The 22,429-nt window shown below is 46.7% G+C and overlaps 1 protein-coding gene and 1 non-coding gene across 5 annotated transcripts in view; one reads left to right on the forward strand and one right to left on the reverse strand.

Annotated features, from left to right (window-relative positions):
- On the reverse strand, window positions 1-12,996 carry CTCF-DT (CTCF divergent transcript). 2 transcript variants are annotated; one of them, XR_015769130.1, is made up of 3 exons: window positions 12,826-12,996; window positions 8,504-8,616; window positions 1-2,692 (listed from the first exon to the last, which is right to left on the reverse strand). It is a non-coding gene; the product is annotated as a CTCF divergent transcript (transcript). The 2 variants fall into 2 exon arrangements; XR_015769131.1 differs by lacking the exon at window positions 1-2,692 and having other exon boundaries at window positions 7,535-8,616.
- CTCF (CCCTC-binding factor) overlaps window positions 12,076-22,429 on the forward strand; it is a 49,269-nt gene continuing 38,915 nt past the window's right edge. For 2 of the 3 annotated variants that reach the window (XM_028095147.2, XM_028095161.2), the window contains exons 1-3: window positions 12,076-12,272; window positions 17,267-17,378; window positions 18,633-18,745. The gene's annotated coding sequence lies outside the window, so the exon portion shown is untranslated. The remainder of the gene's footprint in view (window positions 12,273-17,266; window positions 17,379-18,632; window positions 18,746-22,429) is intronic. The other variant, XM_028095156.2, reaches the window with a different exon arrangement.

Consider the following 22,429-nt stretch of genomic DNA (forward strand, 5'->3'; position numbering starts at 1 on the left):
TGGCCTGGCCTGGTGCCTTCCTGACCTCTGCTCCAGCACCCTCTGGCTATGGCGCTTCCTGACACTAGTGTATCTGCACCCCCAGCTGTGACAATGGCATGTGCTTTGGCCCTGGAAATTCAGGCAGAAGAGAGCCCAGAGGCTGGAACTGGGGTTGGGAAAGAGAGCAGAGGAAGACGGTGGTTGGGTGTTGCTGACGAGGCCCAGTCTGGAGACCGGGGGTGCCCTGGGCCTGGAAGCTGTGGGCCCAGGCTGCAGCCAAACCTGTGGAGCTGGCCCAGAGAAAGCCCAGAGGTGCCAGTCCTGGTAATGGCTCCCTAGCAGCTAGCTCCAGGTGGCCTGGAGGCAGATGAAGCCGGCTGCAACGACCGTGGGGAAGACTGGAGTTTCTGGCCAGAAGGGGGCAGCAGAACCCCGTCAGCGAACGGCCAGGCTTCTGGGTCTTCCCTTAGCAGCAGCAGCTTCCTACCAAGGTGGCTGAGATGAGAGCAAGGAGCTCCTGGAGGGCTAGATAGGAGGAAAGGGGAGATCCTTGCAGAGGGGGAGAGCTGGGGCCTGGGAAGCAGGAAACATGAATAGCTGCCCCCGTGACCCTAAACAGCAAGTTTTTTCTCTCCCCAAGCTGCCTCTCCTCTCCGTAGTAACAAACCTGACTGAACCCTGAGCTCCCCACCCCTGACAGTGGGCAGACTGCTGCTTCAGGAAGCAGGGCTCCAGGGAGAGGGCTCACCTCTTCCCAGAGTTGCCTGGCACGTGAGTGTGTTAACCCCAGGAGGTTAAGAATTCAGTGGGGGGTAGGCGGACGGCGGGGATGGGATTTCAGGGTGGCAGGCCTGTTCCAAAGAGGGCTGGAGGGGGCCCACGCCCAAGGCTGGACAACAGGCTCTCTACCCTTCCCCTCTCCCTCTGAGCTTTCATTATTACCCAGGGGCAAGGAAAACAGGCCCTCCCTACTTCCGGAGCCCACGCTGGTGTCTCAGTGCCCGTGGTGTCAGCACACAAGTGGGGCACACTGGGGAAAGTGTGTGCGCCTGCACTCAAGAGGAGCCAATGAGCTGCCAACGGCCCCCTCCCAGGAGGCTGGGGGAGGGGGTGACCCAGATCCCCAGGGAACCCTGCTCCCCCGTGTTTTAGTGCTGTGTATGAGGAGGTTTGGCTGGGCCTTTAACCACCTGCTGGGGAAGCCACGCTGAGCAGAAAAACGGCCAACAGGAAGGAGCACAGGAAACACCTGTGTGTGGAAGCAGGTGGCTCATTCCAGAAGAGTCGGGGCTGAGGTGGGGGTGGGGGCGGGCAGACACTCTCAGCACACCAGCACAGTGCTGTGTTCCCTCTGTAACTACGAAGGGTGGCATGGAGGGGATGGGGGACGATGTGCAGCTCAGCTTTTTGGGTGGTCGGCTAGAGTGGCAGGGGATGGAGAAAGCAAACAAGTCATGGAGACCAAACCAGCACCCAAAGTTGGCTAGAGCTTGGGCCTGCCCCAAGGGCCCCTGCAGGAAGGTTCGGGTCCCAGAACCACCCCAAGGAGCCCCTCAGGCCTGAGGCCCCACAAGAGGCCCACTGGTAGGGCAGGACTGTCGACTTGGATTCGAAGCGTGCGTAGCCTGTGTGGTGGGGAAAGAGGAAGTGAACACTGGCTGACCAGGTCCTGGGAAAGTGCAGACAGGGGTGACGGGGCCATCACGAGCTCACGGCTCAATCCACAGGAGAGGACGGCCTGGGCAAGACGTAGAGGATGGAAAAATATCCCAGCCAGAGGTCAAATGGGGCTGTCACCAAAAATCTGAATGGCCTGCTTTCCAGTGCTGAGAAAGGACAGGGCCCCTCTCTGTCCTCTACAAGGAGTATTCAGCTCTAGCTGAGGGTGGGTGTGAGGGTCAGGAGCCAGAAAGAAGACACCGTGAGCAAAGCCAGATACCGGTGAAGGACTGTCAATGCAAAGGCAAGAAGAGTGTCTGGCCTTTGCCTCATCAAGCCTACTTAGCTCAGGGTTATGTGGATCAACCCCAGAACAGCCACTCAGACCGCCCCCCTCAATGCCTTGAGGTCAGGCTGAATGGCCTCCTACACCTAGGCGCATGTCTGTGGGTAGTGGAGGGCAGGGAGAACCCATCCTCCCTCTTGTATCCTCCCCTCCCTACACACACACAGCCTCACAAGTGCTTCCCACAGGGTACTCCCCCTACCTCCTACACTGCAGCCACTGAATAAGGAGCTGAATTGCTATGGCTAACGTGTACGTTTCTAGCTATATCCTCAATCTCCTCACGGCCTTCTCTGCCGCCACCTCCTCAAGGTTCAGGGAGGCACTCATTCCTGCTGCCCCAGGTGATGGGAGTGGGGGGCTGGTGACACCATCAGGAGTCAAAGGCACCGGGGCAGGGAAAGCCTATGCCCAGCTGTCCTGTGGAGCCTGTGCCAGGCTCTGTGAGGAAGAGGAAGTGTGACACATGGAGGAGCACCCCGTCAATCAAGGCCATCAAGGCCACAGCCACACCTTAGCCATCATCGTTGGGGCTCTCCCCGGACAAAACATAAGTCTGCATTGCAAAAAGGGACCAGGCTGTGGTGGTCCAGGACGCAGTTTATTGTATCGGTGGTCACCGGGGCCTCCCGTTTCTCCTCTCCTTCCCTCTTCTAATCTTACCTTTTCTCCTGTCTCCCACTCTTCTTCCTCCTGTTTTCAAAGCTGTAGAGAACAAAAAAAAAAAAAAAAGGGAAAAAAGGCATGTTTGGGAAGGCAAAGAAGCAGATGGGTTGGCACGTGGGAGAAGGACTGCTTCTTTGTCTCACCCACAGAGTGGGGGTGCCTTCCTTGTGTGTTTCTGTGCATGGTGCGTGGGTACAATTTGCTGAACCCTAGGCATATGACATGCGCCCTCCCCCTCCCCCTGCCCCCACCCCCAGACAGCCCTGGAGTGTCCTATTCAGGCCATCTGCCCATCGTGGCTCAGCTGCCGGACCCAGATCTTCTGGGCCTGGGTAATACGGAAGAGTGAGCTTGGTAAGGACTCCAGCTATGGAAAAACAGTCTTTCATTTAGAAAATAAGACGGTCATTGGCCGGCAAGAGAGGGGCCTCTTTTTTCAGAAGGTTGCAATGTGGTGGTGGCCACATTTGAGTTTGATGTCAACAGTCAAGTCTCGCTTGTCTCTGAATACACTCAGGGCATATGGACTCCCAGTAAATGCTGACTTAGGGGCGCCTGGGTGGCTCAGCCAGTTAAGCGTCTGCTTTCAGCTCAGGTCATGATCCCAGGGGCCTGGGATCAAGCCCCGGGCTTCCTGCTCAGTGAGGAGTCTGCTTCTCCCTCTGTCCTTACCCCTGCCCGTGCTCCGTTTCCCTCTCTTTCTCTCTCAAATAAATAAATAGAATCTTTAAAAAAAAAATGCTGACTTAGAGCCACTGAATAAGGAGCTGAATTGCTATGGCTAACATGTACGTTTCTAGCTATATCCTCTGAATCTCCTTACAGCCTTCTCTGCCACCTCCTCCTCAAGGATCCTCTTACAAATATCACTCCCCAGGATTCCATTCCAGGCCCTTTCCTGTTCTCTCTTGAAACACATTCATCTGTTTCTCTGGCTCCATCTATATGCTAAGGCTGTATGCCAATGATTCACATGGCTCTCTCCTCACTCCCATGTCCAACTGCTGACTGGACACCTCCTTTTGAATAGCCAAGGTGTTTCAAACTCAGCATGCTCAAAATCAAACTCAGTATCTCAAAACCTAGTTCTCCTCCAGGTCTCTTGAGGTTACCAGCTACCCAGCCACACAATCTGTCCTCTCATCCCAGCCACCGGAATCCTCTCAATTATCGCCCTAAATATTTCTAAATTCTGTCCACTCTTTATTAACCCCATGGGCACCACTCAGATACGGGACATGTTGACCTCTTACTGAGACACTAAAACTGCCCCCTCACAGGCTTCCTGCCTCTGGTCTTAACCTTCTTCCATCCATTCTCCATGGTTCATCAGAGTGATTTCTAAAACCCACCGCACAGGTTTTCTTTTCTCCTAGGGAAGCGTCCAGGCCCCTCAACCTGGACACAAAGCCAGCTTCAGTTATGCCACCTTTTTTTTTTTTTTAATTTTATTTCTTTGACAGAGAGAGACACAGCGAGAGAGGGAACACAAGCAGGGGAGTGGGAGAGGGAGAAGCAGGCTTTCCGCCGAGGAGGGAGCCCGGTGCGGGGCTCGATCCCAGGACCCTGGGATCATGACCTGAGCCGAAGGCAGACGCTGAACGACTGAGCCACCCAGGCGCCCCTATGCCACTTAACTTCTTGCTCTGCACTGGAGCCTTCTTGTGGGGCTGGCTTGCCCCTCGTGGTATGCTCTTCCCCCTTCATCTTGCCTTGTTAGTGCCTGTTCACCTGAATAGGCTTCAACCTAGACATCACAGATTTCTTCAGGAGCTTGCTCTTCCACTATGCTCCTGTCATGGGAGCCTGCACTTCCCCTAGTCTAGTACTAATCACACCCCATTGCAATTACTTATTTTATATCCTCATATATATATATATACACACACACACACACACACACACACACACACACACACACACACACACACTACCGTGCTTAATGCAGAAAAAGCCTGGACACTCAAAATACCCCCATGTACCCTACAAAGCACAGTGTTTTAGAATGCACTTTTACACTGGGATCCCAATTAAGGAATAAAATGGAAGCCTGAGCATGGTACAATATAGGGAAGGAGAGCTGAGGCTGAACTGGTTGAGGAGGCAAGCAAGTTAAATCCACAGGGGCCAGAGGGAGCCGTTAGAAATGAGGCTGAAGAGGGGCACCTGCTGGCTCAGTCAGTGGAGCGTGCAACTTTTGATCTCGGGATTGTGAGTTCAAGCCCCACATTGGGTGTAGAAATTACTTAAAAATAAAGTCTTAAAAAATGAGGCTGAAGAGGTGGGCAGGGGCTTGTCATAGGGCCTTGTGGAGTGGCTGTGGGGTTTAGAATTTACCCCCAGGGCACTGGAGACCCATCTGTGGGCTGGAAGCAGGGGAATTTTGTGATCACATCTGTTCTTTGGAAAGGTCATTCTAGCAGTTGTGTGGAGAGAGGAAGCAGGAAGCAGCGAGGCATCTGAAGGCATAGTTAGGAGACTGATAGTCTGGGCCAGATGGAGGCAGCAGGGATGGAAAGGCTAGTGAAGAGATGTTCCAAAAGCAAAATGGAAAAACAGTTTGGTGATGATAGGATGTGGGAGGTGAGTGAAGCCCAAGTTTCTGGCCTGGTGATGGCTGGATGGTCATATCTTTCACTAAAAAGGGAGAGCCCTTATATCAGAAGCAGGTTGGGAGGTGAGTAACAAGGCCGGTAAGGTGACGAGGGAGCCTTCCAGCAGGAAGTAACCAGAAAGAAGCTGGAAATGTAGATCCAGGGCAAGAAGATAAGGGCGTGGGCTGGAGGCAGAAGCTTGAGAGTCATCCTTGCTTTACTGTTAAGTCTTACATGACTACTGCGATGGTCAGTGACCAATCTGTTTCCCCCCACACTTGTAGTCATATCTTATACTTGCCTCTCCGTCCTTGACTTTTAGCTACTAATGCTCATGAAGTTTAGTCTGGCCTCTATAGGCTAAGACAAAATGTAAAGCATTTGAGGGCTAGGGACAGCATCTCTCTCCAGTACTACCCAGCATGGGCATTGATCTGTTATCTCAAGCAGTTGCTCAGAACATACTTCTAGATTAAAAATTCATCAGTCCAAACACTTCTGCTATCTGCCTTCCAAATGCCTGAAATTTTCATCATTAAAGCCCTTCCTTTGAGTTAAGGCAATAGTGTCCAACTTTTTTAGGGGCAGAAACCATTTCCTCTAAACTAATCCCATAACATTTAGGGATGTGGGAGAGCATGAGGGAGCAGAGATGCACAGAGCCTTCCTGATAGACCTCCTTTCCCCTACCTCTTGCCCTTCCAAGGCAAACTGAGCTAAAGCATCATCTCTAGAGGATCCCTATAGAAATGGAAATGTTATCGGACAGTGAGGACTTCTGAGCAGCCATTGAAAGAACTGGAAGAGAGGGGGCTGGGGCTGGAAGATCTGAGCACTCATTTCTGGTTTTTCCAACAAGTTACTGGACGACTCGGAGCAAGTCACATCATTTCTTGAGTTTAGGACAAAACTGTGTCTGGCTCCTCAAACGGAGCTGTGAACATCAACTGAAAGGGCAGACATGAAGATGTTTTGCAAAATGAAAGACGTACAGATGAGATGGATTATTTTTTTTAAAAGATTTAATTTATTTATTTATTTGACAGAGAGAGACAAAGCGAGAGAAGGAACACAAGCAGGGGGGAGTGGAAGAGGGAGAAGCAGGCTTCCCGCTGAGCAGGGAGCCCGATGTGGCGCTCAATCCCAGGACTCTGGGATCATGACCTGAGCTGAAGGCAGACGCTTGACGACTGAGCCACCCAGGCGCCCCGATGAGATGGATTATTAAAAGGTGATCAATGCATGCCTGAAAAATGCAGGTTAGAGCACAGAAAACAAAAGAGCACATCCCCCAGTGTGGGATGTAGGTCTAGGTAAAGTCCTTTAGACTCTAGAAAGCAGTAATTTGAGCTAAGAGGTAAGAAAATAAACATGGCTTTTTACAGGGGTCTAAAGAAAGTAGACATCAGTAAAGAAAAAAATCCTTGTGGTCTGGGTAGGAGATGATAATGAAAGGGCAGGTCTTTAAAATGTTAGGAGAAAGTGGTTCCCCTTGACACTGTGAAAACTTTCCAAATGTCTCGTAAGGTTTAGTGTCCAAAAAAAGGTTTAGTGTCCCTAGTTCAATGGTGTAGAATGACTTGCTGTCTCCCAACATTCTTGTGCCCTTTTATGCTCTTGATTATGGCTCCTTTTCACCTTACATGCCTTTGCCTTGCTTTTTAATGCCTTCTGATCCTTTACCACCCAGTTGAAATGAGAATGATTTACTCCTTTATCTGTGAATCCACTTCTTTCCATTATAACCATTTTCACAATAATTGTTTTTTGTTTTGTTTTGTTTTTTACCAATCTGACCAGTTAAACTTTGAGTTCAAGGACAGGAACACATTTTGGGTCACTTTTATATCCCCAGTGCCTAGAACAGCAGGTACTCAATAAATGTTTGCTACATTGGATTCTATCTCACATAATAGATACAGACACAACAGGGGTATTCAGGTGTAACTTTAGGTCTTACTCCCAAAGTGGGCAAGAAGATTCCTGCCCTTTTTTTTTTTTTAAGATTTTATTTATTTATTTGACAGAGAGAGACACAGCGAGAGAGGGAACACAAGCAGGGGGAGTGGGAGAGGGAGAAGCAGGCTTCCCGCCAAGCAGGGAGCCCAATGTGGGGCTCGATCCCAGGACCCTGGGATCATGACCTGAGCCGAAGGCAGACGCTTAACAACTGAGCCACCCAGGCGCCCCGATTCCTGTCCATTTTTACTTAGAAAATCAACACCTCTCCTCCATTGTTGATTTTCTTGCTTAAAGAGTTAAAAACAAAAACAAAACAAAACATAAGTGATCGTAATAATTGCAGACTTTACATGGGGCAACGGGGGGAACCAAGGAAGATCTTGGAAATAGAATTGTTTTCTAAGAATTACAGCAGAAAGTACACCTTTCCCAGAAAGAATGGCTCCCAGGCCAAGGAAAGCCCAGTCAGTAATTGATTCTGTTAATGAATCTAGAAAGACCGTGTCCACTAGAAGGATGATTTGGGAGTGAAGGTAGGTAACAAGAAGCATAACAGTAAAATAATAATAGTTTACATTTTTTGTACGATCACTGGTGTCTAGAATTATGCCAAGAGCTTTACTTGCATTTTCTTGTTTAATCCTGTGTGAAGTACAATTATCATCCTATCTCCTAGAGAAGAAATCTGCAGTTGTTATAATTCACCCAAGATCACACAACTAATAAAGAGCCTAGATAAGATTACAATCCTGGACAATCTGACTCTAGCATCTAGAGAGGGCAATATTAAACATTTAAGTTATATAATTTACATCTCTTAATCTAATCAACTGCTCACCAAGCTTTCTAGTAATTTGGCTTCCCAGGAGGCTCTCCTGTAGGGAAAGAACATGCCTTTTGCCAGCACAAGGACACTGGTCCACTTGCCAGTTAGTAAAGCAGCCCTCTGCTTATCCATCAAGCTCCTGTGAACCCGACAAGTCCCTAAGGAAGGAATACACTCTTACGATACTGACTACATTTCTCGTCCTGCCCATGAGGCTGAGGACTAGATCCTGGAACATGGTGACTTCACGCTGCCATGTGGTAAGCTGACAGCCCCAGCTGATAATGCCCTGGACTCCTGTGGACTACAAACCGTAGAGTTCATGAGAAGAATTCTTCCTTAAATCACAGAGTGGCTTTAAATTACCCAAAGTTCTCGTTGGTGAGGTAGTCTGGAGTAGTACTGCAGGGAACAAATCTGTCCTTATTTTTATTTTCCTAGTGGTTTCACAGGCTCTCTTCATATTACCTTTTGCTCTCAGCTTGTTTCTGTCCAGCCTGAAGCATCCTCTCCTTTTGGTTTGGCTCTCCATTTCTTGGTCTTTGGAGTCAATTCCATGAAATAGGACATATCCCTGTTTCCTACAAGGAGAAGAAAACATTTCCTTTTGTTCCTTTCTAGTGATCCTCAGCATTTTCTCAGCCCTGGGTCAGAATAGCACCTGGGATCTTTGTCTTCAGAAAGCAGGCTCCAAGGCCACTTGGACCCCACTCTTGGCTTCTAACTGATGCTTCAGAGGTCATACAATTGATAGTTTTTTTTTTTTAAAGATTTATTTATCAGAGAGTGCGAGCAGGCATGGGGGAAGGGGCAGAGAATCTTCAAGCCGACTTCCCACTTAGCATAGAACCCCGTGCAGGCCCGATCTTGGGACTCATGAGATTACCACCTGAGCGGAAACCAAGAGTCAGACGCCCAACCGCCTGAGGCACCTGGGAACCCCTAAAGATTTACTTTCAAGTAATCTCTACACCCAGTGTGGGGCTCCAGCTTTCAACCCTGAGATCAAGAGTCACACGCTCTACTAACTGAGCCAACGAGGCGCCCTTGATATAGTTGTTATAAATACAGTTGTCTCAGGCTGCTATAACAAAATACCACTGGCTCGTGGCTTATAAACAACAAATTTATTGCTCACAGTTCTGGAGGCTGGGTAGTCCAAGATCAAGGTACCAACATGGTTGCTTTCTAATGAAGCCCCCCTTCTTGGTTCACAGCCGTTGCCTTCTGGATATGTCCTTAACATGGTGGAAGGGACTAGGGATCTCTATTAGGCCTCTTTTACAAGGAATTTATTCTATTTATGAGGGTTCCACCCTCATGACTTAGGTACCTCCTAAAGGCCCCATCTACTAATACCATCACATTGAGCATTAGGATTTCAAATATGAATTTTGAGAGGGACACAAACATTCAGGCCATAGCAGCTGTAAATATCATTGTAAATATAGTTGAAGCTTTTTCCATCTAAATACACTGACTTATATTTGCCCATATTAAAGCTTTAGAAGACACTCTTATAGCTTACTCTTAAAGATAAGGAAGATGGTTTGAAGTAAAGTCTTATGGAAAGTTTATTAATCAGATTTATTAAAGGTGCCAGAAAGAAAAAGAAGCTAAGAATTTAAGTGCAAGTCAGCCTTGTTGTTCCCAGTACATAGCTTCTAGGTATACCAGGAGGTGTTTGGGGTGGAGGGCTGAAGAAAATGCAAGATGCAAATATTCCAGAGGTATCTGGTAATTTCCACTAAGTTTGCCTTTATTTTTGAGTCCTCGGGTATACGTAAGAGATAAATGGGATCATTTGGTTTCTAGAAAAAGGGGTCACATGTAAATTTTTCAAATATTCACACATTTCTAGAATATTAAGTGATTAATGAGGCAAGTACCTGAGATTAGGAACCAGAAAACTTGGGCCCTGGTGTTGAGAAACGAAATTATCTCTTTCATGCATGTCTGTACCCAAGCAGCTAAATATTGCTGGAAAAAACCACATACTAGGCCAACTGGTTTAACTTTAAATTCATGATCACAAACTTCAAATAGGTACCCAATGCTGCCAAGGCAGTCCTACTAGGAAAGTTGTACACTTGCTCCCCCTACCCTCACCAGCATTTGCGTCAGTCTTCACCTTTATTACCCTAATTATCACAATGGAAGCATCCTGTTCCTATCCAAGGTTAGTCCTCCTAGTTTCCTTATATCCTCTCATGGATTTCACTCCTGTATAGGTCAAGCAAGCCTTCTCTCTCCTGTATCACTCCCAATGGCACATAAACATGCTCCAGAACCCTACCATGTTTTAAAACATCTTTTCCCTTGAGCCCATATCTTTCCACAGTTATCCCTAAATTTCTTTGCTCCCTTCACAGCAAAATTCTCACGTTGCCTACGTGTGCTGTCTCTATTTCCTTACTTTTCCATTCATTCTCAACCCATTCTAGTGAGGTCCAAGTCTCAATTTACCAACATGAATCAAGTCAAATTCGCCAATAATATTCTCCATTGAATTCCAAGGTGACCAATCCAAAAGCCATGTCTCTGGCCCAAGTTGACCTCTCAGCAGCACTAGACACAGTTGACCACTCCCCCCTACGGAAACCTTCTCTGCCCATGGATTCCAAATTCAACACGCTTGTGGATTTTTTTCTGTCTTCCTGGCTGCCCCCTTTCAGTTTCCTTCTCCATTATCCTATTTCTAAATGCTGGAGTGTCTAGGATCTGGCCTTGGAATTTCTCTTCACTCTTTCCTCCAAGTGATAGCCCACACACATATATATGGTTTAATCAGCTCATACAGTTTAAAAACACCTGAGTTGCTAACATCTAAGTACCTGAAGATTTTACATTACAAAAATCTAGATTTCTGATTCCCTTTTTCAACAAAACCCCGAGAAAATGTCAATATTGGACTGGCATCCTCATAATGGAACAATCAGCTGAATGGAGCAAAAACTGTCTCCTTGATGCTGGGTCCGTTTGTTGTCCGTGACATCTAAGGTATGGGAGTTCAGAATACAGTCCTGAGTCAGATTCCCGTAAGTACCAAAGGCTCTCCTATCTGGGTCACCAGAACATCTTCCAGTCTGCGGTCGGTGAACTTCATTGCTGGTTGGGTAGAATCCACAGGTGCTTCCTGGGGAGGGGGAGGGACGACCGCACTGTAAGGCTGAAGGGCTGAAGGGCGCCGCCCACAGAGAACTTAACTCTCGAGCAGAGACAAGAAATTTACGTTTTAAAATACAGCATTAAATCACGCCAAATAAGAAAGTCGTTTTGGCAAAAGACCGGTACGGTGGTGTATAAGCATCACATCTGATCTTCCGTTGGCCTTTCTTGGCTGAAGTGGCCTGGTGACACCAAGGGGAAGCCCATGCCTTCTCTTGCACCCGGTTTTAGGAAGCGGAGAGATCCCTCAAAAGCCGCTGGGCAAGGACAGCCCTTCTCGCTCTCTCTCGCGGGCGCTGTACAGTTCTGAGGAGCTGGGAGTGTACGGGGACCAGTCCGGCCTTAACACCGTGGCTGGCAGCGGTGGGGAGCTGGGAGGGAGGGTCCGGCCCGGCTAGGGCGGAGACTTGGGCGGGGCCCGGACCAAGAACCGCCTCTGCTCCACCAACTAGCCCGGCGCGCGCTTCCTCCAAACACCCTCCCTCCCACCCCCAACCCCCCTTTACGGGTTCAGGGCGGGAGACTGCGGCTAGAGAACCAGGTCAAACAAGCCTGGGATCCTGTACAGCCCAGAGGCGGCGGCCTCCGCCCAGGAAGCCCCACCCAGCGGGAGCCCGGACGTCGCGGCGCCCGCAGAGCCCACGCGCGACCGGGCGAGGGCGCGGGAGGGCGCGTGCGGCGTGACGCGACTCGCGGCGCGTCCCGTGACGCCATCGCGCCCGCTTTTGAAAGTTGGCGCCCGGGGCCGCCTCCCATGCTGCCCTGCGCCAACCCCTCCCCTCACCTTTCCTCCCCCGCCCTCCACTCGTCGCCCGGCCGGCCCCCCCACCCGTCCCTTCCCTTATCAGCACCCGCGGCCCCGGCAGCGCCGACGCAGGCGCACTGCACCGCGCCGCCGCCATTTTGTGCCCGAGCCTGTGGAGCGATTAAACCGTGCGCGGAGCTGCTTCTTTGGCGGCAGCGGCGGTGGCGGTAGCCGGTGCGGGTGCGCGGAGCTGGCCGGGGACGCCGGGTGGCCGGAGCGGTGGAGCGGCGGCGGAGCGGGCGCTGCAGGGGGTGTGGCGCGGAGGTAAGGGGGCCCGGGGTGGAGGAGGTTTCGCGGGCCGCCTCTAGGTGTCACGATGGGGCCGCTCCGGTCGGCGCTGGCTGCAGCCCGGCGCCAGCGCCGCCGCCGGGGGGTGTTTGTCTCCCTCTACCGTCCCTGCTGCGGCGCGGCCGCCGCCATTGCCCGTCGCCGCCGCGGCCCGGCCGCCCCCCCCCCAACACCCTCCCGCTAGGCCTCCCTCCTGGCGGCGCGCTAGGCCTCCGGCGGCGGCGGCGGCAACAGAGGCCCGCGCGCCGGCGACTCCATTTTCCTTCCTTTGTCTCTGCCCTCGAGGCCGGCTCTTGGCCCGACTGATTGCCCGGCCGCGGCCCGCCCTCTGCCCTCCGCCCCTCCCGCGGCGGGTGGCCGCAGCCGAAAGGCGATCTCCGTGTCCCGGCTCCCGCGCCCGCCTTGCTGTAGGGTCCGGACCCACTGCCGCCGTGCGCGCAGCCCGGTTTCCGTGTAGTATGGGTGTCGGGCCCTGGCCGACGCCTCTCGGGCTGCCCCTCCTCCAGCCTGCCCGGTCCCCGGAACCTACCCGGCCGCTTTGCGAGCATACCCCTGCCGCTCGGCTGCTTGGCGGTCGCTCCCAGTCCGCGCACCGCCGCCGCTGGTCTCCGTCTCCGCCGAGTGGCGCAGGCGGCGCTGCTGCGGCTGCGAGCAGAGGGACCCCAGAGCTGTCGAGAGCTCCCTCTGCAAGGCTGGCTGAGCTGCTCGCGCCTCGACGCTGCCTGAGCGGGCGGGGGGACGCGCGCTCGCCGCCCCCGCCGGGCCCGGCTGCGCCCCCAAACTCGCGGCGGGGCTCCTCGCTGGACCTGACCGGTGCGGTCCCCCACGGTGGGCGGAAGAGACTCGAGTTCCGCACCAAGTAGTTTTTCTACAGCCAGGGTCGGACTCCCCTTGTAGTGATAGCCTGACTTTGTGCGCTAAGAGATCTCAAAGGGATCAAAACTTAATTTCGTTCTGATCTCAAGTGACGTGACAAATTCCTGAATTCGGGATTATGGGCTGGCTAAGTTGGTTCAGGCGACCCTTGAGTTTCCTTCCCGCTTTAAAATGTCCTGACGCTAACTTAGTACAGTATTTAGTACCTGATGCTTTAGGGCTAGACGAAGGCAGTTCTGCCCCGAGATTGTGCAACCCGATCTAAAGCGTCAGTAGGGCAGAATGAATTTATTCTTGACTCCACTGGTAATTTGCCCATACACTGAAATACGAGGGTTGGTGTTGTAATTGAATCCTAGGTCACTAGTTGCAGTTGGTTTATAAATATCTACGCCTAATGTAACTACACTTTAGTAGCTGACTTCCTGTAGCCCAGAGTGCAGCATTAAGTAAACATTCGCATACGTAGTCTTCATGCTTTGAGTTTAAATCAACTAGGAAAGTTAAAAATCTACGTCCCCTATAGGCGGTAAAAGAAGTTAAACAGGGCATGTATATTAAATTTACTGTCTTTAAGTGTCTTCTTGAATGATTAAAAAACTTCCTGTTGGATTGCCATAGTTTTTTATTTTCCTGAAATGTTCTAGTACTTTAATACAGTATCCTGCAGTAGTTGATGTGTCAGCTCGGGTTGCTTTGGGGAGAGGAAGGTTTTGATTAATTTTTTTTTTTTGAAGCTATGTTAAGCGTATGAGGAAATTAAAACAGCCTGGTGCTAAGCAAAGTTGTCGGGTCTGCTGTGTGTAATCTCAATCTGTAGGATTTTGCAGGAATCTGCCTCTATAGTTCAGCATCTCTTTTTTGAACCCTACAAAACGTTCCTTCTCCCCCTCCTCTCCGGTAAAAGTAAAATTGCACTAACGAATGCAGTAGTGTTGATGAAGTGTTAGGTTTGGGAATAGAACCATGCTTAATTGTCGAATAAATTAGTCCATTTGTGTAATTTTTTGCATTTCTTGAGATTTTTGGTTTTATTTTCCTTTTGACATTGTGGATGGCAGGTGGTCTGTTTTACTTATAAAAATAAGCTCTGTTCGGGTTAAAGATTAAAATCCAGAAGATCTGTAATTGATCCAGGGGCAAAGCTTGTTTTCCCTGGTCAGTGTTGTGCTCCACAGACCATGTTTTGTTTCTTCATTCAGTTCTGCCCTATGCAGTCATCATCTTCTTGGTCTTTCATATCATTTATGCTGTTTTAATGGTATGGGCTTTGTCTACAGAGTTGCTATTCTTTGAGGTTTCCTGTATTTCAGGATTCATACTTTATTGGAAAATGAAATCTACAGAGAATAAATTGAGGATATAAGGTTATGCAAAGGAACTTATTACTTAAATCAGTAATGTGAGAAAGATTACAACAGGAATGTTTGCCCACTTAAGAAAATACTGCTTATTCAAGAGGAATTGTAAAAGTCATCCTTAGGGGTCTATTCAACCAACGTAAGAAAATTTAGAAGTTATAAAAGTCATTCTTAAGGTGCATTCCAATTTTTTTTTTTTTATTCATTTGAGACAGAGAGATACAGAGAGCGAGCGCGAGAGCATGAGCAGGGGAGAGACAGAGGGTGAGGGAGAAGTAGGCTCCCCGCCAAGCCAGGAGCCAGACATGGGGCTCAATCCCAGGACCCTGGGATCATGACCTGAGCCGAAGGCAGATGCTTAACCATCTGAGCCACCCAGATGCCCCAAGATGCATTCCAGTTCTAAGAGCTTTAGGATTTTGCTTTAAACAACAGGCAAAATGAGGGAGATCTTTGGGAGTACAGAGGCCACCTGTGGCTCCTCAAGGAGGAGTCCTGTGGCAGAGCCTTGCACAGTGGTGCCTGCTGGCAAAAAGTCTCCTCTAGAGACTGTTTTGTTTTGTTTTTGTTTTTTGGGTTTTTTTTTAAGATTTTATTTATTAGAGAGCGAGCGAGAGAGAAACAGCATGAGAGGGGAGAAGGTCAGAGGGAGAAGCAGGCTCCCTGCTGAGCCGGGAGCCCGATGCCGGACTCGATCCCAGGACCCTGGGATCATGACCTGAGCCGAAGGCAGTCGCTTAACCAACTGAGCCACCCAGGCACCCTAGAGACTGTTTTGTTTTGTTTTGCTTTAGGGATGGTGCTGGCGTCAAATTCACTCCCCATCATCCATTTTATAGCCTCCATTTCATTTTTTAAGACCAGAAATTTAGTTGATCATCTATCTACCTTATTTACCTATCTTGGTCCCAGATGACTTCAGGCTCTTTTGCTAGAAATCAGGTCCGTCTTCAAACAACTAAAATTTGTCATAATTTAATACTTCGAGAAAGATCATACAGCCTTGGAAAGAACAATAATGGCAAATAATGTGTAACCTTGAAGACCCTGGTTTGCAGTTGGATGTGTGGATTTGGCATACCATATTTGTTTTTCTAAACATCCCTAAACTTCATCTAGTCACTATCTTCAAATCTTCCCTGGCAGTATCTTTGTGCATTTTCTTAGTGATTAGTATTTGAGTGCAAAGATGGAACAATGCGTATAGACTGCTAATATATACACCAAGAATAGTGATTTTTTCCATACTTGATCTTCATTTTTATTCATCCTTAGAATGGTGAGGTACGGGGCACCTGGGTGGCTCTCAGATGGTTAAGCGTCTGCCTTCGGCTCGGGTCATGATCCCAGGGTCCTGGGATCGAGTCCCGCATCGGGCTCCCTGCTGGGCGGGGAGTCTGCTTCTCCCTCTGCCTCTGCCTCTCTCTCTCTCTCTCTGACTCTCATGAATAAATAAATAAAACATTAAAAAAAAAAAAAGATTTGACTACCAAACACCTCTTTAAAAAAAAAAAAAAAGAATGGTGAGGTACATAAAATCTCATCTCCTTTGAGGCATGCTAGTAACAATATATGGACTCCGATACAAAAGTGTTTCTTGGACTAGATACACTAATCCTCAATTCAAGTTGTAAATTGCCTCAGTGGAGAAGACTTCTTTAGTTTCATCTAAGAAAATACTATATCAGCTTGGTTTTATGGGCTTTAGTTAATTATGAGATGGATTCCCTTCTCGTTTTACCAGGTATGCCAGATTCTTTGGAAACTTTTTTTTTTTAAGATTTTATTTATTTATTTGACTGAGAGAGATAGCGAGAGCAGGAACACAAGCAGGGGGAGTGGGAGAGGGAGAAGCAGGCTTACCACTGAGCAGGGATCCCAATGCTGGCCTCGATCCCAGAACCCTGGGATCATTACCTGAGCTGAAGGCAGACGCTTATCGACTGAGCCACCCCGCTGCCCCTGTTTTGGATACTCTTTAACTCAATTTTAGCACTTTAATTTCACTTGTGAGTCTTCCTTCCTTCCTTCCTTCCTAAAAGTTCCACTCTACTGTTGCCTGAAGCTTAAAGCTTGACAGTTCATTTATTTGTAATTTAAGGAGGAAAATGTCAGCTAACAAAGTATTTTCATTGCTATGCTTCTAGGAATTTCAAGTCAGTGAAAGCTCTCTCCATAGTTATCTTAATTAAACTGAAAAATACAGTCTTGTGGTGTAAACTACCTTAAATCAGTAAAGCCACTACTTGCTGAAGATAAGGCAATGATACTGTTAAAGGACTATTACTATATAAGAATTAATTTTTTGTCAGCTTGAATATACATACATGTGCCATTGTCTGCTTGCAAGATCATAATGGTGTACTTTTTTTTCTTAAGATTTGATTTTTTTTTTAAATACTCTCTATACCCAACTTGGGGCTCAAACCCAGAACCCTGAGATCAAGAGTCACGTGCTCCACCAACTGAACCAGCCAGGCACCCCACTGGGGTACTGTTCTGATAACTACAGATCCTTTATATATTAAGCAAATGTCTAAAAAATAAGTGTCAGTGTTTTATTGGCTTGATAGAATTTATGGAATGCCTCATTTAGTAATGTGACCTGTTAACAAGTATATTGTTTCTTAACCAATTTTATCAGTTTTCATCTTGCCCTCATTTTGCTTTTCATATTATATGTGCATTTGTGTATATTTGGTATTCATAAAATTATTTGTGTTTCTGTTTTAGAATGATCACACATCTGGAGCCAAAGAACAAGATGCACTAGTGGACAGATTGCTAACCAGGGGCTTGAGAGTTCTGTTTTCCCTCCTCAAACTGACTTTGCAGTCACGGAGAGGTAAATGCTCTTTCCATTTCTTGGTCTCGAAAATAAGAGTAGTACATCCTTTCTGGGGTTGGAGGATTTGCTATATTGTTCTTGGGTATAGGAGATGGAGGACAGTGGGGTGATTGAGGCCATACAGATTTTATAGTTAGAGTCCTTGGTTTGGAACTGTACTGCCATATACTAGCTGGGTGACACTGAGCAAGTTACTTAACCTTTCTACTCCTACGGTCCCCATTTGTTAGAGAACAACACCGGTTACAGAGGCTATTCTCCAAGTTGATGAGAATGTGTGTAAAGCATTAAGTACCATTCTGAGTGTGTACATAGAAAGACCCCAGGAAATGGTTGTTTTTCTGCAGAAACCCTTGGAATATATTTTTTAACTACTGGCAAATGACCTCAAAAGTCCACGGCCTAGGGCAATTTGAAATTTTGATGGAATCCTGTTCTTGGGGAGACATCTTAGATAAAAGTTGTCTTAGTTAACTTGAGTTAGCCCAGCTGATGACCCATTTTTCCATCAGTTATAGTCATTACGAATAACTTTTAAAAACGTTTTAAAGTGTCACTTAAAATTTACTGTAGCCTACAATGTCTGTTATAAAATATAATGGACATCACAGGGAACTTGAAACAGGCCTTATAAACGTTGAGATATACTAGGCTTTGGAATCTCATAAACAACAAAGTAGGTTTCTGGGTAGGAAAATTACCTCTTCTCAGGCTATCAGAAAGCACATCTTTCTTATCCCCTAGAAAATGTGAAAATGTTTTAAAAATGTGAAAATAGTTTAATTGCACTTGTGTAACGGCAAAAGAGAGGTGGGAATTAGAAATGCTGACATTAGATAAGCTTGTGTGAATGAATCATCTAAGTGATGACTACTAAGATTTTTCTTAAAAGCTGGGCCTGGAGCAAATAGAGGAGGAAGGGAACAGGAGTGAAAGCTCTACTATTCTTCATATCTCTGTTTTCCACGGGCAGCTTGGTACATTGATAGATGGGAAGGACAAGGTGCTATGTGCTATTATTCTGTCACTCCAGAAATAATTTGTACCCTGCAGGTTTTTTTTAGGAGTGTTGACACAGAGTACATATTAATGAGTGCTGAAAAGAAAATACTGATTTGGAAAGCTGTTGAGAAAACTAGCCATAAGAGTTTGGGGAATGGGATTGTAGGGACATGTTGGTCACTTTTAAGTGTTATGGCTATTTAATTGTTTAGATCCCTGTTTCTCAAACTGGGATATGAATACCCTTAGGGTACAAAGTGGTATGATTCCGGGGTACTTGAAGTCACAAGATAAACATGACCCATCTTCTTGGAGCTTCAATTGTGCTCATTGAGGGGGCGGTGAGTTAAGTAATTTGACTGGTAAGTAATTTTTAAATTTTTACATTAAAACAAATACATATTTTAGCATCAGAATGGGAACTCTGTATGACTAAGATAACACAGGTTTTCAACAAAGTGGGTCATGAGTACCTGGGAATAAGAATTGCTTTTTGTATAGGTACTATAAGTGGAAATACTTTTACTTTAGTATTCGAGAAGCAATACTTCTGAGCTATAGAACAGCTCTACCATCCACCTCCTTACTTTGTTCCCTGTAGTATCCTACTATGGAATAGATGTTAAATTGTATTAAATGGTGCTTGCTAGCTTGCATGCATGTTCTTGCACATGTCTAACATGCACAAGAGCTCTGCACAGATTGGTAGGCAGTTTCTAGATGGCTGGACCAAGTCAGAAGTATTAAGACCATTCCAGTGACCTAAGAATTATAATTTTTAAATAAAGCAATGAGCAAAATCAGATCTAAAATTGTAAGTTCTACAGAAGAGAATTTTGAAAGCAAATGTCACATTAACGTGAGTATAATTAACAGTTTATACTGATTTTGTTACCTCCCTCATTCAAGTTGTTATGTAATCAGAGTCATAATAAAATGGCTAAGTCTTAAGCTGGTAGACCTTGTGACTCCTAAGACAGTTATTCAGAAGCATCTAAACTGTTTTAGAATTACTAAGTATTGTTATTAGTGTATTGCTCTTTTTTTTTTTAAGATTTTATTTATTTATTTGAGAGAGAGAAAAAGAGAGCATGAGAGGGGGTTGGGTCAGAGGGAGAAGCAGACTCCCTGCTGAGCAGGGAGCCCGATGCGGGACTCGATCCCGGAACTCCAGGATCATGACCTGAGCCGAAGGCAGTCGCTCAACCAACTGAGCCACCCAGGCGCCCTAGTGTATTGCTCTTAATATAAGTGGCACTTAAGAATTATATTTTCTATATTGATAATATCTATTCTTTGAATACAAGTTTTATATTTGAACCTGATTTGTTTTAGATACAATGGAGTGTGACTTTCTCTGAAACATATTTGAATTGGATCAACCAGATGTTTAGATGTGCTCTAAATATTTACAGTATTTATTGAACACTTGTAATGTGTTCTTTCCATTCTTTGAACAGTTGCCTTTCTACTTTATGTCAGGTACTGCATTAGGTACTGGGTATTTGAAGATGAATAAGAAAAAGATTGTTTTCCAGAGGGTGTTGAGTATGGGGCAAGGAATCAGTCATTAAGTGTTATTTGTGCTCTGATAAAAGTGTGTTTCGGATGCGGGGAGGATAGTTACAGGAGTTGGTGAAAGATGTTGAGAAAGGCTTTCTGGAGGAGAAACCCTGATGTAGGTGTATGAGGAAATTCAAAAGGAACATAAAATTTGATTTTAATCCTATTAGGGCACCAAGGTTTAGTCAGTGCAGCTGAATAGCTGTAGGGCCTTGGGCAAGTCCATTAGGGGTGACTTCCTTGTGCCTTCCTTTTCCCATTGATAAAATGACAGGCTTATGGCAGTTAAATGTATTGTTGGGGGGAAATATATATATTTGTAACACTATAATGTGCTATGTAGAAGTAAAGTGATAATCTTTAGACTTTAGAATAGTTGGTCATTGTAGGGGTGCCTGGGTGGCTTAGTCATTAAGCGTCTGCCTTCGGCTCAGGTCATGATCTCAGGGTCCTGGGATTGAGCCCTGCATTGGGCTCCCTGCTCTGCGGGAAGCCTGCTGCTCCCACTCCCCCTGCTTGTGTTCCCTCTCTCGCTGTGTCTCTTTCTGTCAAATAAATAAATAAAATCTTAAAAAAAAAATAGAATAGTTGGTCATTGTATATATTTTGCATTAAGCTACAGTGATGACTACCAGACTGTACAAAAATTACGTGAACCAAGTAAATTGGGACTTTGTGGATGAGAAAATTATATTAATCAAAATCTGTTGAGCAGTAGAGAAATGGATAAATAAACAGGGCCACACCCATGTTGGGAGTGATGTTTGAGAACCACAAAAAGAAATTGATTGGGGATACTGTTAACCAGCAAAATGCTTATGAAGTTTTTTTTTTGTAATATAATACAAAAAAATAGTTATGGAATAAAAGTAAAGAAAAAAACCAAAAACCTCGCACATAGCAAGAACTCAGTGAGTAGGGGCGCCTGGGTGGCTCATTTGGTTGAGCATCTGCCTTCAGCTCAGGTCATGATCTTGGTCCTGGGATAGAGTCCTACGTTGGGCTCCCTGCTCAGCGGGAGCCTGTTTCTCCCTCTCCCTCTCCCTGTCACTCCCCCTGCTTGTGCTCTCTGTCAAATAAATAAATAAAATCTTAAAAAAAAAAAAAACTCAGTAATGGAATGAATGCCTATGAAAAAGACTAAACAGACATCAAAACACTGGTCAAAATAAAATAAAAAACTAATAGTGCAAGGGTGGCTAGGTCTGGGGTAACTTCCTGGTTTTCTGTAGTTTGTATAACATCTTGTAGCGCAAATAAATTTTTCCGGGGTTTTTGTTTTGTTTTGTTTGTTTTAAATAAAGTAGAATTACCAGAATTTGGGAATGACCATATTCGAAAATGGGGGAGTGATTAAGTTATGAATATCTGTATAATAGGATGTCATGCAACTGTTGTATTATGTATAGTAACATACTGAAAGGTAGATTTGAGATGTATTATATAAAGCAGATTATCAAATAGTATGCACAAATACGTGTGTGTGTATAAGGAGGGGACTGTGGATATAAACCAAAATGTTTATATAAAACCTATAGGGGCGCCAGGGTGTCTCAGTCTGTTAAGCGTCTGCCTTCAGCTCAGGTCATGATCCCAGGGTCCTGGGATTGAGCCCCATGTCCGGCTCCCTGCTCAGTGGGAAGTCGGCTTCTCCTTCTGCCCCGCCCCCCCGCTCATGCTCTCTAGCACTCACTCTCTCAAATAAACATATAAGATCTTTAAAAAAATAATACAGGGATGCCAGGGTGACTCTGTCAGTTAGGTGTCTGCCTTCGGCTCAGGTCATGATCCCAGGGTCTTGGGATCGAGCCCCGCATCGGGCTCCCTGCTCAGCGGAAAGCCTGCTCCCTCTGCCGGCTGCTCCCCCTACTTGTGCCACCTCTCTCTGACAAAGAGATAAATGGAATCTTTTTCTTTTTAATTTGACAGAGACACAGCAAGAGAGGGAACACAAGGAGGGGGAGTGGGAGAGGGAGAAGCAGGCTTCCCGCAGAGCAGGGAGCCCGATGCGGGGCTCGATCCCAGGACCCTGGGATCATGACTTGAGCCGAAGGCAGACGCTTAAGGACTGAGCCACTCAGGTGCCCCGATAAATGGAATCTTTAAAAAAAATAAAATAAAACCTATAGATGTATATTCTTGGTTATCTGAATTTTCTCGTATTTACATATATAATTTTTTTTTGAAGATTTTATTTATTTGTCGAGAGAGAGAATGAGAGAGAGCAAGCACAAGCAGGGGGAGCGGCAGGTAGAGGGAGAAGCAGGCTCCCTGCTGAGCGAGGAGCCCCGTGTGGGACTTGATCCCAGGACCCCGGGATCATGACCTGAGCTGAAGGCAGATGCTTAATGGACTGAGCCACCCAGGCATCCCGTGTATTATATAATTTTTAAAGGGAAAAGGAATCCAATATAGTAGGAAGTAGTACTGAAGCTTTCTGATAAATATAATGAAATAAAGGAATTTTTGTCTAGTTTACTCTG

This window comes from Eumetopias jubatus, unplaced genomic scaffold (assembly GCF_037043125.1).
Source record: "Eumetopias jubatus isolate StellerSeaLion01/CBP00866 unplaced genomic scaffold, mEumJub1_p1.0 scaffold_10, whole genome shotgun sequence".
NCBI lineage: Eukaryota > Metazoa > Chordata > Mammalia > Carnivora > Otariidae > Eumetopias > Eumetopias jubatus.